Here is a 12,829-nt window from a genome sequence, read left to right on the forward strand (position 1 = left end):
AAATAATTTTCTAAAACCAATTAATTGGAAGCCAATTGGCCTTGCCAAGTGGTGCTGGCCCTAAAACTATGCAGGTGTCACGATCAGGGCTCAGGCTCGAAGACCAGTTGCTATAGAAGTGGAAAGGCTCACCTGAAACCAGCAGGATAGGTACACAGGCAGGTCACCCAAGGTGCAGAGTTTAAGTACCAACTGGTGTTCACCAGAGCTCCTGATGGTGGAGATGGATTTTGCTGCGTGTTAGCACCAGGTCGTGGTCCTCAGAATCACCCCACCAGGAGGTGAGCAAGCGGAGGTCCAGTAGCGTATAAGCAGGTGAGGATCAAACGGAAGTGTGGTCAGTAAACTAGCCGAGGTCGGTAATGAGCAGTCACAAGTTGGGATCAGGCAGAAGCGTAGTCGAGAACAAGCCAAGGGTCAATAACGAGTGGTAGAAAAATATGGATAATAGAGAAGACAAGGAGCAAGATACTGGCTGGAGAGCACAATAATCTGGCAAACAGGAAGTGCAGAAACATGGCTTATATCAGGAAGTTCATGGGAGGAGCAAGGAGTTCAAGGTTCATGACAAACAAGGTCAAGGTAGGATCATCCAAATAATTGTCAAGGGAGCTGTCCAACATTCCAGGTGCCTCAGCAAGAAGAAACATTGACACTCACTGTGGAAGGCCCAGGTTCGGACCCAGGCTCTGACAGCAGGCGCTATCAGATGGGAGGTGAATCAGCCACGGTTCAAGGAACTCCTAGCAAACTTTGGAGGAACCCTATGGTTCCACTGGAACCTGCTTGAGAATGACTGTCCTGAACTTTTTTTATATAGAATTTTAAAATCAGGGTATTTCAAGTTGCATTTTTGCTTGCACATACATTTTTCCTGCCATAGGCATTCCTTTTTGTAGGCAAACATTATTATCTACTATTTTGCTAAAAAAAAACTAAATATTACAGGTTGAACCCTGTGTGCCATAATCCAATGTGCTGACTGGTGTTTCCTTCTTTGTATATCTTTCTTAAAATGATTTGCAATAAAAATGCATTAGCTCTATGGAAGTGTAGTCAGGAGAGTAGTGCTGAACGGACAGCTCACTCCCACCATTGTATGGGACATTCCAACTCCGGGAATTAAAAAAAAAAGAAATTTCTGTACTGGGAATGAATGCTGTTAGAAAGTAGAATTCTCATTCAGTTTTGTGACTCTCACTTGTATTCAGCATTTAGTTAGGAGATATGCCGTCATACTAAAGACTCAGCACAAATGCATCTTAAGAATACATGAACTGAAGTATGTGGTTGATGGAAAACCAGAATAAAAATGCGTAGGCTGGCATTGTTGACTTTCTTCTGAAAATGCTAGTTGCTTGGCTGTCCTGGTACTTTCTGGACAGGTTAGGTACTTGTGATACGACATTGTATGTTAGTGACTGAGAAAGTACTGAAATCACAGGATCAGCAGGACAACAATGGCAAGTGGTAGAATTAAAGTGGTGGGATGATCAGTACTACTAATACTGTGGGGGGGTTAAAACTGGAGAGTGCAACATCTTGTGCGTAGAAACCAATCAGCTTCCAGGTTTTATTGCCAAAGCGTAACTGAGCCAGCTGTTCAGTTAAGAAGTTAGAAGCTGATTGGCTACCATGAACAGGTGTACCAGATTCTGGGTACATCAGCTTTAGTAAATCTCCCCCATTATGTCAAACATACACACATACATAAACACACCATAAGCACCATAAGCCCCAGAACAAATAGAGAGGGTACGTCTACCTCCACTGTGGTCTCCAGGACAAATTCATAGGGTACGTCTTCTTCCACTGTGGTCTCCAGGACAAATAGAGAGGATATGTCTACCTCCACTGTGGTCCCCAGGACAAATAGAGAGGGTACTTCTTCCTCCACTGTGGTCCCCAGGACAAATAGAGAGGGTACTTCTTCCTCCACTGTGGTCCCCAGGACAAATAGAGAGGGTACTTCTTCCTCCACTGTGGTCTCCAGGACAGATAGAGAGGAAACATCTACTTCCACTGTCGTCTCCAGGAAAAATACAGAGGGTACTTCTACCTTCACTGAGGTCTCCAGGACAAATAGAGAGGGTACGTCTTCTTCCACTGTGGTCCCCAGGACAAATAGAGAGGGTACATCTTCCTTCACTGTGGCCCCCAGGACAAATAGAGAGTGTACGTCTTTCTCCACTGTGGTTCCCAGGACAAATAGAGAGGGTACGTCTTCTTCCACTGTGGTCCCCAGGACAAATAGAGAGGGTACATCTTCCTTCAGTGTGGCCCCCAGGACAAATAGAGAGGGTACGTCTTCCTCCACTTTCGTCCCCAGGACAAATAGAGAGCGTATGTCTTCCTCCACTTTCGTCTCCAGGACAAATAGAGAGGGTACGTCTTTCTCAACTGTGGCCCGCAGGACAAATAGAGAGGGTACATCTACTTTTACTGTGGTGTTCAGGACGAATTCATAGGGTACGTCTACCTCCACTGTGGTCCCCAGGACAAATAGAGAGGGTACGTCTACCTCCTCTGGGGTCTCCAGGACAAATTCATAGGGTATGTCTACCTCCACTGTGGTCTCCAGGACAAATTCATAGGGTACGTCTACCTCCACTGTGGTCCCCAGGACAAATAGAGAGGGTACGTCTACCTCCTCTGGGGTCTCCAGGACAAATTCATAGGGTAAGCCTACCTCCACTGTGGTCCCCAGGACAAATAAATAGAAATAGTATGTCTTCCACCACAGTGGGAACACGGACCACAATGAAAAGTTCAAATATGTAGGAAGCAGTGAGGGCGCCACACCTGTGGTCACCACATCCAGAATAGCTTTGTTTTAGATGATTAATGGTGTCGGAGAGCCAACACATGGTGGGGGGTGCATGGGCCCTCCTTCTTCCAGTCTATTCTTGAATATTTCATGTTGTGACTTTCACAATTTATCATATAATTTACTGTTATACGCTTGAATTATACCATCGTATCGTGTGTTGTGCATCAGTGTAAATGTGCACTATTGGAAGAACACGAATCCTTCATGTCACTGCAGCCGAATCTGATCTGTTGGGGAGAGTTGGGACATCTCCGTCCGTACTGCAGACTATAGTGCCCTGTTATACTAGAAATAGCTTGCTGCTTTTCATGTAATGTCTCCTCTCCTATTCTCTCTTCTCCTCTCCTCTTTTCTCTCCTCTCCTCTTCTGTCTCCTCTCCTGTTTCCTCTGCTTTCTTCTCCTCTCCTCTTTTCTCTCCTCTCCTGTCTCCTCTCCTGTTTCCTCTCCTCTCCTGTTTTCTATCCTCTCCTCTCCTGTTTCCTCTCTTCTCTTTTCTCTTCTCTCCTGTCTCCTCTCTCCTGTTTCCTCCTTTCTCTCCTATCCTCTCCCCTGTTTCCTCTCCTGTTTCCTCCCCTCTCCTGTTTTCTCTCCACTCCACTCCTCTCCTCTCATGTTTCCTCTCCTCTCCTGTTTTCTATCCTCTCCTCTCCTGTTTCCTCTGTTCTCCTCTTTTCTCTCCTCTCTCTTGTTTCCTCTCCTCTTTTCTCTCCTCTTCTGTCTCTTCTCTCCTTTTTCCTCTCCTCTCCTCTTTTCTCTCCTCTCCTGTCTCCTCTCTCCTGTTTCCTCTCCTCTCCTCCTTTATATCCTCTCCTCTCTCCTGTTTCTTTTCCTCTCCTCTCTCCTGTTTCCTCTCTTCTCCTCTTTTCTCTCCCCTGTCCTGTTTCCTCTCCTCCTTTCTCTCTTCTCCTCTCCTTTTTTCTTTCCTCTCCTGTCTCATTTCTCCTGTTTCCTCTCCTCTCTTCTCTTTTCTCTCCTCTCCTGTCTCCTCTCTCCTGTTTCCTCTCCTCCTTTCTCTCCTCTTTCCTCTCCTCTACTCTCTCCTGTTTCCTCTCCTCTCTTCTGTTTCCTCTTCTCTCCTCCTTTCTCTCCTCTCATCTCCTCTTCTCTCTCCTGTTTCCTCTCCTCCTTTCTCTCCTCTCATCTCCTCTCCTCTCTCCTGTTTCCTCTCCTCTTTTCTCTCCTCTCCTGTCTTCCCTCCTCTCTCCTGTTTCCTCTCCTCTCTCTTGTCCCTTTGTGGAGATTATGTGGCACAATGTTGCCACCATCACAGGAGGTGAGAGGAAAATATTGACCAGAAAGAAAGCTTTTCATTTCTTTGCTGAAGAAGTTGTGTTTTGCTCTCTGTCTCCACTTGGACATATTTGTTGATCTTGTCATGATTCAATGTGTCTCCATATATCACTCGTCATCCCAGGAAGGCCGGAGCTTCTGTCCTCAATGTACAGCTTTGCAGCAGTGCAGGGTAAGTGGATTGGGGGAGGTGGCTGCCAATGAGAAAACCCCATGGGTCAGGTGAGTTTGGCTGCACATTGGCAGATCTCCACCTACAGATCTGCTCCTCATTACACTCTGTACAGATGGGAATCTCACTATGCAAAATCATTTCCTTCCATCAATCATTGGACAGGAAGTCAGGTGTGTTTTAAAAAGCCCCCCGCCCCCCCCCCCTCATCTGCCTTCAGTTTAAAGATGTTCTTCCTGGTAATACTTTGAGATTTGTTATTTTTATCCATAAATGTTATTAAAGCCTCTGTTTGACAATTAAGGTAATAATAATAATAACAATAATAATAATAATAATAATAATAAAAAAACAATTATTACTTATATATATTTTTTTTTTGTAGTAGTAGTAGTTACTATTCCTTCGATTATTGTTCTAAAATTACTACTCTTGCTAATACTCTGGAACTTTTTTTATTATTTACCCATGAATGTTATTAAAACCTCTGTGTGACAATTAAGATAATAATAATAATATTATTATTTTTATTATTATTTTTTTATTAGTAGTAGTAGTTACTGTTCCTTCTATTATTTGCTCTAAAATTACTACTATTGCTAATACTCTGGAACGTTTTTATTTTTTACCCATGAATGTTATTAAAACCTCCGTGATAATAACAGGAGTAATAATAATAATAATAATAATGTTATTATTATTATTAATAGGTTAGTAATGACTCTTTCCTCTACTATTTGTGAAAAAATACTACTACTAAAACTACTATTTCTAATACTGTTACAACTTACTACAACTACAATTACATTTTCTACTATTGTTGTTATTTAAAATATTAGAAAGCCACTCCCCGTCCTTCCACGTCATTTTATCACCTTCATTTTAAACATGTTCTTTCTGGTAATACTCTGGAGGGTTTTTTTGGGTTTTTTTTATCCATAAATGTTATCAAAACCTCTGTTTGACAATTATGGTAATACTACTACTACTATAACTAACCCCTTCAATACCGGGCACTTTTACCCCCTTCCTGCCCAGGCCAATTTTCAGGTTTCAGCGCTCTCACACATTGAATGACAATTGCGCGGTCATACAACAATGTACCCAAACTAAAATTTTATCATTTTCTTCACACAACTAAAGATTTCTTTTGGTGGTATTTAATCACCGCTGGGGTTTTTATTTTTTGCTAAATTAACAAAAAAAGAGCAAAAATCTTGAAAAAAAAAACAAGTTTTTCTTTGTTTCTGTTATAAAAGTTTGCAAATAAATAATTGTTCTTCATAAATTTAGGCCGAGATGTATTCTGCTCCATGTCTTTGGTGAAAATAACCCAAATTAGGATGTATTATTTAGTGTGTAGGAAAGTTATAGAGTTCACAAACTATGGTATAGATCTGAAAATTGATCAATCCTGAAGTACTGACAGCCAATCTAATTTCTTGAGGTCCAAGAATGTCAGAACAGTACAGATATCCCCCAAATGTCAGAACAGTACAGATATCCCCCAAATGTCAGAACAGTACAGATATCCTCCAAATGTCAGGACAGTACAGATATCCCCCAAATGTAAGAACAGTACAGATATCCCTCAAATGTCAGGACAGTACAGATATCCCCAAATGTCAGGACAGTACAGATATCCCCCAAATGACCCCTTTTTGCAGAGTAGACAGTCCGACGTACTTCATAAGAGGCATGGCGAGTTTTTTGAAGTTGTATTTTTTTGTCATAATTTTTCGGAAAATGAAAAAATTAAAAATATTATTTTCACTATTTTTTTTTACATACTGTCACCAGTGCAATACAGCGTCATCATATAACTGGCATGGCAGTGATCAGGGACACTGACTGGTGACAGTATGAAAAAAATATATATAATTTTAAAAAAAAAAATTTAATTTTTGTATTATTTTTAATTTGTTATTACATTTTCTTTCTTTTTTTAAGATGTTTTTTTCATATTTCACTATGTCCAAAGTAGTACAATGTTACCATAGTAACACTGTACTACTTTGGGGAAGTGATCAGTATTTTTTTTTTTTACACAATTTGCTTATAGCAAAGAATTACTTTGCTATAAGCAAGCATTTACCTGAATGACATCGATTCATTCAGGGTTTTTTTTTTGTTTTTGTTTTTTTTTGTGCTTAGCTGCGATTTGGCCACGGCTAATCACATGACACAGCTGGGCTGTGATTGGCCCAGCTTGTGCATGTGATCGCTGTGACCAATCACAGCTAGACACACTAGTATACAATGGATGGCATGAATGAAGCCATCCATTGTATACAACTGTCATGTGACCTGCTGTGATTGGTCACAGCAGGTCACATGGTACCGGCAACGGGGGCCGGTACTCAGATCTGTCATCGGCCGTGTCCGAGGTACACGGGCGGTGACAGATCGCACTGCTGCGTGGCTCTGCATGCGCATACCAGAAAGGACACCATATGGCATCCACCCGGAAAGGTAGGGGTTTTTGCCGGATACCATTCGGCCATAGGCCGGGCGGGTAGAGGTTAATAATAGTAGTGATAGTAGCAGTAGTAGTAGTAGTAGAAGTTATTATTCCTTCTACTATTTGTGAAAAAAATATGACTACTACAACTACTACAGCTACTTACAGTATACTAATACTATTATGGCTTACTGTATATTACTAAATCTCCAATTACATCTACTACTATTGTTATTATTCCTTATAACGACTTACCTCCCCCCCATCATTTTATACCACCTTTTTTTGGTAATACTCTGGAGTTGTTTTTTTATTTTTACCTATAAATGTTATTAAAATCTCTGACAATTATGGTAATAATATTGATTAATGGTAATGAAAATTAATATTAGTAGTAGTTATATTCCTTCTAATATGTGTGAAAAAATGACTACTACCACTACAACTACTACAGCTAATACAGTGCCTTGAAAAAAGTCTTCATACCCCTTGAAGTTTTCCACATTTTGTCATGTTGTAACCAAAAATGTAAATGTACCGTATATACTCGAGTATAAGCCGACCCGAATATGAGCCGAGGTACCTAATTTTACCACAAAAAACTGGGAAAAACTATTGACTCGAGTATAAGCCGGTGGTGTCAGTGGGGGGAGGAATAGTGCCCCATCGTTGGTGTCAGTGGGGGGAGGAATAGTGCCCCATCGTTGGTGTCAGTGGGGGGAGGAATAGTGCCCCATCGTTGGTGTCAGTGGGGGGAGGAATAGTGCCCCATCGTTGGTGTCAGTGGGGGGAGGAATAGTGCCCCATCGTTGGTGTCAGTGGGGGGAGGAATAGTGCCCCATCGTTGGTGTCAGTAGGGGGAGGAATAGTGCCCCATCGTTGGTGTCAGTGGGGGGAGGAATAGTGCTCCATCGTTGGTGTCAGTGGGGGGAGGAATAGTGCCCCATCGTTGGTGTCAGTGGGGGGAGGAATAGTGCCCCATCGTTGGTATTAGTGACACCAATGATTGGGCACTATTCCTCCCACTGACACCAATGATATTTACCTTGCTGACCCCTGCTCCAGCCTGGGCTCGCTCGCTCCCTCCCTCTCCCATGGTACACACTTACCGGTCAGATGTCTTCCTTCTCCGGCCGCTCTCCTCCTCTTCACTCGCTTGATCTTCGCGGTGCCGCTCGGCTCCTCCTCTCCAAGCTTCACCTCCTCGCCGGTGATTGGGCGCCTGTGTGCCTCTCCTGAGCTACAGTTCCGGCGGCCAATCACCGGCGAGGATTGATCCCGGGGGTGTGTCCAGATGACAGGGACGGCATGTCATCCCGCCCACACCTGACATCTGCAAACGTTGACTCGAGTATAAGCCGAGGGGGCCGTTTTTCAGCACAAGAAATGTGCTGAAAAACTCGGCTTATACTCGAGTATATACGGTATTTTATTGGGATTGGATGTGATAGACCAACACAAAGTGGCACATCATTGTGAAGTGGAAGGAAAATGAGAAATGGGTTTCACATTTTTTTACAAATAAATCTGTGAAAAGTGTGGCGGCATTTGTATCACGTAAAATCCCAATAACTTACTACATTTACTTTTTTTGGTTGTAACATGACAAAATGTGGAAAACTTTAAGGGGTATGAATACTTTTTCAAGGCACTGTTGAGCTACTTATTAAAATACTATTATGACTTATATTACTACAACTACAATTAAATCTACTATTGGTTTTATTTCTGATAACAAGTTACCCCCCACCCCTCCCCATCATTTTATGGCCTTTATTATGAATATGTTCTTTCCTATAATACTCTGGAACTTTTATATTTTTACCCATAAATGTTAATAAAATATATGACAATTAAGGTAATAATACATATGATCATGATTATTATTCATTAATTTTATTATTAGTAGTAGTATTAGTAGTTACAGTGAAGGAAATGCGTATTTGCTCCCCTGCTGATTTTGAATGTTCGCCCCTCACAAAGAAATGATCGGTCTAACAATCGAATGTTCGGTGTATTGTAACACTGAGAGACAGAATAGCAACAACAAATTCAGCAGAAATGCGTCTAACAAATGATGACTGATCTGCATGTTCATGAGGGAAATAAGTATTTGATCCCCTATCATTCAGCAGGATTTCTGGCTACCAGGTGTCTTTCATACAGGTAACAAGCTGAGATTAGAAGCAGTCTCTTAAAGGGAGTGCTGCTAATCTCATTTTGTTACCTGTATAAAAGACACCTGTCCACAGGAGCAATCAAACAATCAGATTCCAAACTCTCCACCATGGCAAAGACCAAAGAGCTGTCCAAGGAGGTCAGGGACAAGATGGTAGACCTACACAAGGCTGGACTGGGCTACCAAACTATGGCCAAGCAGCTTGGTGAGAAGGTGACAACAGTTGGTGCAATCATTCGCGAATGGAAGAAACACAAAACCACTGTCAGTCTCCTTAGGTCTGGTGCACCATGTAAGATCTCACCTCGTGGAGTGTTAATGATCATGAGAACAGTGAGGAATCATCCCAGAACTACACGTGAGGATCTTGTCAATGATCTCCAGGCAGCTGGGACCACAGTCACCAAGAAAACAATTGGTAACACACTACGCTGACAAGGACTGAAATCCTGCAGTGCCCGCAAGGTCCCTCTGCTCAAGAAAGCACATGTACAGGCCCGTCTGAAGGTTGCCACTGAACATCTGAATGATGCAGAGGAGGACTGGTTGGAAGTGTTGTGGTCAGATGAGACCAAAATAGAGCTCTTTGGTATCAACTCAACTTGCCGTGTTTGGAGGAGGAGGAATGCTGCCTATGACCCCAAGAACACCATCCCAACTGTCAAACATGGTGGTGGAAACATTCTGCTTTGGGGGTGTTTTTCTGCTAAGGGGACAGGACAGATGCACCGCAACAAAGGGACGATGGAGGGGGCAATGTACCATCAAATCTTGGGTGAGGACCTTCTTCCCTCAGCCAGGGCATTGAAAATGGGTTGTGGATGGGTGTTCCAGCATGACAATGACCCAAAACACACGGCCAAGGCAACAAAGGAGTGGCTCAAGAAGAAGCACATTAAGGTCTTGGAGTGGCCTAGCCAGTTCCCAGACCTTAATCCGATTGAAAATCTGTGGAGGGAGCTGAAAGTTCGAGTTAACAAACTTCAGCCACCAAACCTTAATGACTTGGAGAGGATCTGCTAAGAGCAGTGGGCCAAAATCCCTCCTGAGATGTGTGCAAACCTGGCGGCCAACTACAGGAAACGTCTGACCTCTGTGATTGCCAACAAGAGATTTGCCACCAAGTACTAAGTCATGTTTTGTGAAGGGGATCAAATACTTATTTCCCTCATGAACATGCAGATCAGTCATCATTTGTTAGACATGCATTTCTGCTGAATTGTGTGTTGCTATTCTGTCTCTCAGTGTTACAATACACCGAACATTCGATTTTTAGACCGATCATTTCTTTGTGAGTGGGCAAACATTCAACATCAGCAGGGGAGAAAATACGCATTTCCTTCACTGTGTATTGTTAATACTGTTATTATTATTATTAGTAGTAGTAGTGGTAGTATTTGTATTGTTAATACTGTTGTTATTATTATTATTATTAGTAGTAGTAGTAGTTATATTGTTAGTATTATTATTAGTAGTAGTAGTAGTTCTATTGTTGTTATTTATTATTATTATTGTTATTAGTTATATTGTTAATACTGTTATTGGTGTTATTATTATTATTAGTAGTAGTAGTAGTTATATTGTTGTTATTTATTATTATTATTATTATTATTATTATTAGTTATATTGTTAATACTGTTATTGGTGTTATTATTATTATTAGTAGTAGTAGTTATATTGTTAGTACTGTTGTTATTATTATTATTATTATTAGTAGTAGTAGTTATATTGTTAATATTATTATTATTATTAGTAGTAGTAGTTGTAGTTATATTGTTAATATTATTATTAGTTATATTGTTAATATTATTATTATTAGTAGTAGTTACATTGTTGTTATTATTATTATTATTAGTTATATTGTTAATACTATTATTATTAGTAGTAGTAGTAGTTGTAGTTATATTGTTAATATTATTAGTAGTAGTAGTAGTTATATTGTTAATACTGTTGTTATCATTATTATTATACTACAAAATGTATATTTAATGGACCCTGACCCCAGCATACTTTACATTATTGATTTTTTTTTTGTTTGTATACTGTGTCAATAAATAATTATATATTATTAATGCGTACGGTTAGGCGGCAATGTTTAAATACTTGTGACACAATTAGTATAATGTAATATTAACTCTGCAGCGATGTATCTAAAATCTAATATTAGTACAAATTCTTTGCACAAAGCCATCAAGCAGAGTTAAATGTGGACACGTTCTGTCTTATTATAGTGTGTTCAGCACAGTGTGTGGTTCTCAATGGACAGCTATTCTATTATAGAAGTCCGGCAGTTCTGCTGTGTGCCGAAATATACTAGTAAACTTTTCATTTTTTTTTTCATCTGGTGAAAGTGTGCCATTTTATTGAACGAGGTATCGGAGTCTTAAAAGATTCAGGACAAAAAAAGCTACACTACAAATAACTCCTGTTTGTATTTTCAGTAATGTGTTGATTAGCAGTTTGTAGGATGTAATGTACAGAGTAGAGTGGCCTGGAATATGTAATGTACAGCACAGCATACAGTTGTTAGTACAGGTAACAGCACAGCACATCCCGTAGAGCCTATGTAATGTACAGAGTACAGTAGCCTGGAATATGTAATGTACAGCACAGCATACAGTTGATAGTACAGGTAACAGCACAGGATATTTCGTAGAGCCTATGTAATGTACAGAGTACAGTAGCCTGGAATATGTAATGTACAGCACAGCATACAGTTGTTAGTATAGGTAACAGCACAGCACAACCCGGAGAGCCTATGTAATGTACAGAGTACAGTGGCCTGGAATATGTAATGTGCAGTTCTGGGTACAAAGTACAACTGTCTGGAGTTTGTAAAGGTGCATAATAAGGTCTGAGGATGTAATGTTTAGCACAGCTTACAAAGTAAAGCGTTCCAGAGGATGGAGCGTGTAGAGTACAGAGAGCGGCGGTTTGGAAAATGTAATGTACAACACAGACAGGGTAGCTGATGGAAACATACACAGATAGTAAAGGGCTGTCTGAGTCTCCAGAGGATGTAATATACAGCATGGGCTACATGGATGGAGCGCAGTTGCATCCCTAGGCAGGTGCGGGGGGCGCGCCCCACAACGGGTGACACCTACCACACGGGGTGACACCGGACCCGCTCCACGAAAAGGTAAGTTGTAAAGCAAGCCGACGATCCCTGCAGGATGGATCAGATCTGCGGATTGGGGAGCATAATGGATCGGAGTCGGATCCATTATGCTCAATCCGCAGATCCGATCCATCCTGCGGGGATCGTTGGAGGGGGTATCACCAAGTGTTACTGCACCGGGTGACACCAACCCTAGGGACGCCCCTGATGGAGCGTATGTAATGTTTAGAGAACTTGTCAGAAGTACGTCATGTACAGCACAAGAAACGTATAGGAGGGACCCCCTGGTTTGAATCTGTATTTGGGAAATTATGAGTGAATAAGAAAACAGTCACCATAATAATTAACAAAGCACTCCATGTGAGATGATACGATTTTGAGACGAGGAAACAGATATTTAAAAATTCACAGAAATGAAGTAGATATCACCAAACCATAGAGAGGAACCCACGCTGTATCGTTCATTGTATCCGGCAGACTGCTGCATTCTCTATGATGTGCTGTACGTTACATACTCCAGGCTGCTGCACTCTGTACTGTGCTGTACATTACATACTCCAGGCTGCTGCACTCTGTACTGTGTGCTGTACATTACATACTCCAGGCTGTTGCACTCTGTACTGTGTGCTGTAGGTTACAAACTCCAGGCTGCTGCACTCTGTACTGTGTGCTGTACGTTACATACTCCAGGCTGCTGCATTCTGTACTGTGTGCTGTACGTTACATACTCCAGGCTGCTGCATTCTCTATGATGTGCTGTACATTACATACTCCA

The 12,829-nt window shown here is 41.4% G+C and overlaps 1 protein-coding gene across 1 annotated transcript in view; it reads left to right on the plus strand.

Annotated features, from left to right (window-relative positions):
* Nucleotides 1–12,829, plus strand: part of KCNK9 (potassium two pore domain channel subfamily K member 9) — a 281,558-nt gene that overhangs the window by 38,161 nt on the left and 230,568 nt on the right. The gene's annotated exons all lie outside the window — the stretch shown is intronic.

This window comes from Staurois parvus, unplaced genomic scaffold (genome assembly GCF_062004578.1).
Source record: "Staurois parvus isolate SC_StPar_1 unplaced genomic scaffold, SC_StPar_1.0 ptg000783l, whole genome shotgun sequence".
Classification (NCBI taxonomy): Eukaryota; Metazoa; Chordata; class Amphibia; order Anura; family Ranidae; genus Staurois; species Staurois parvus.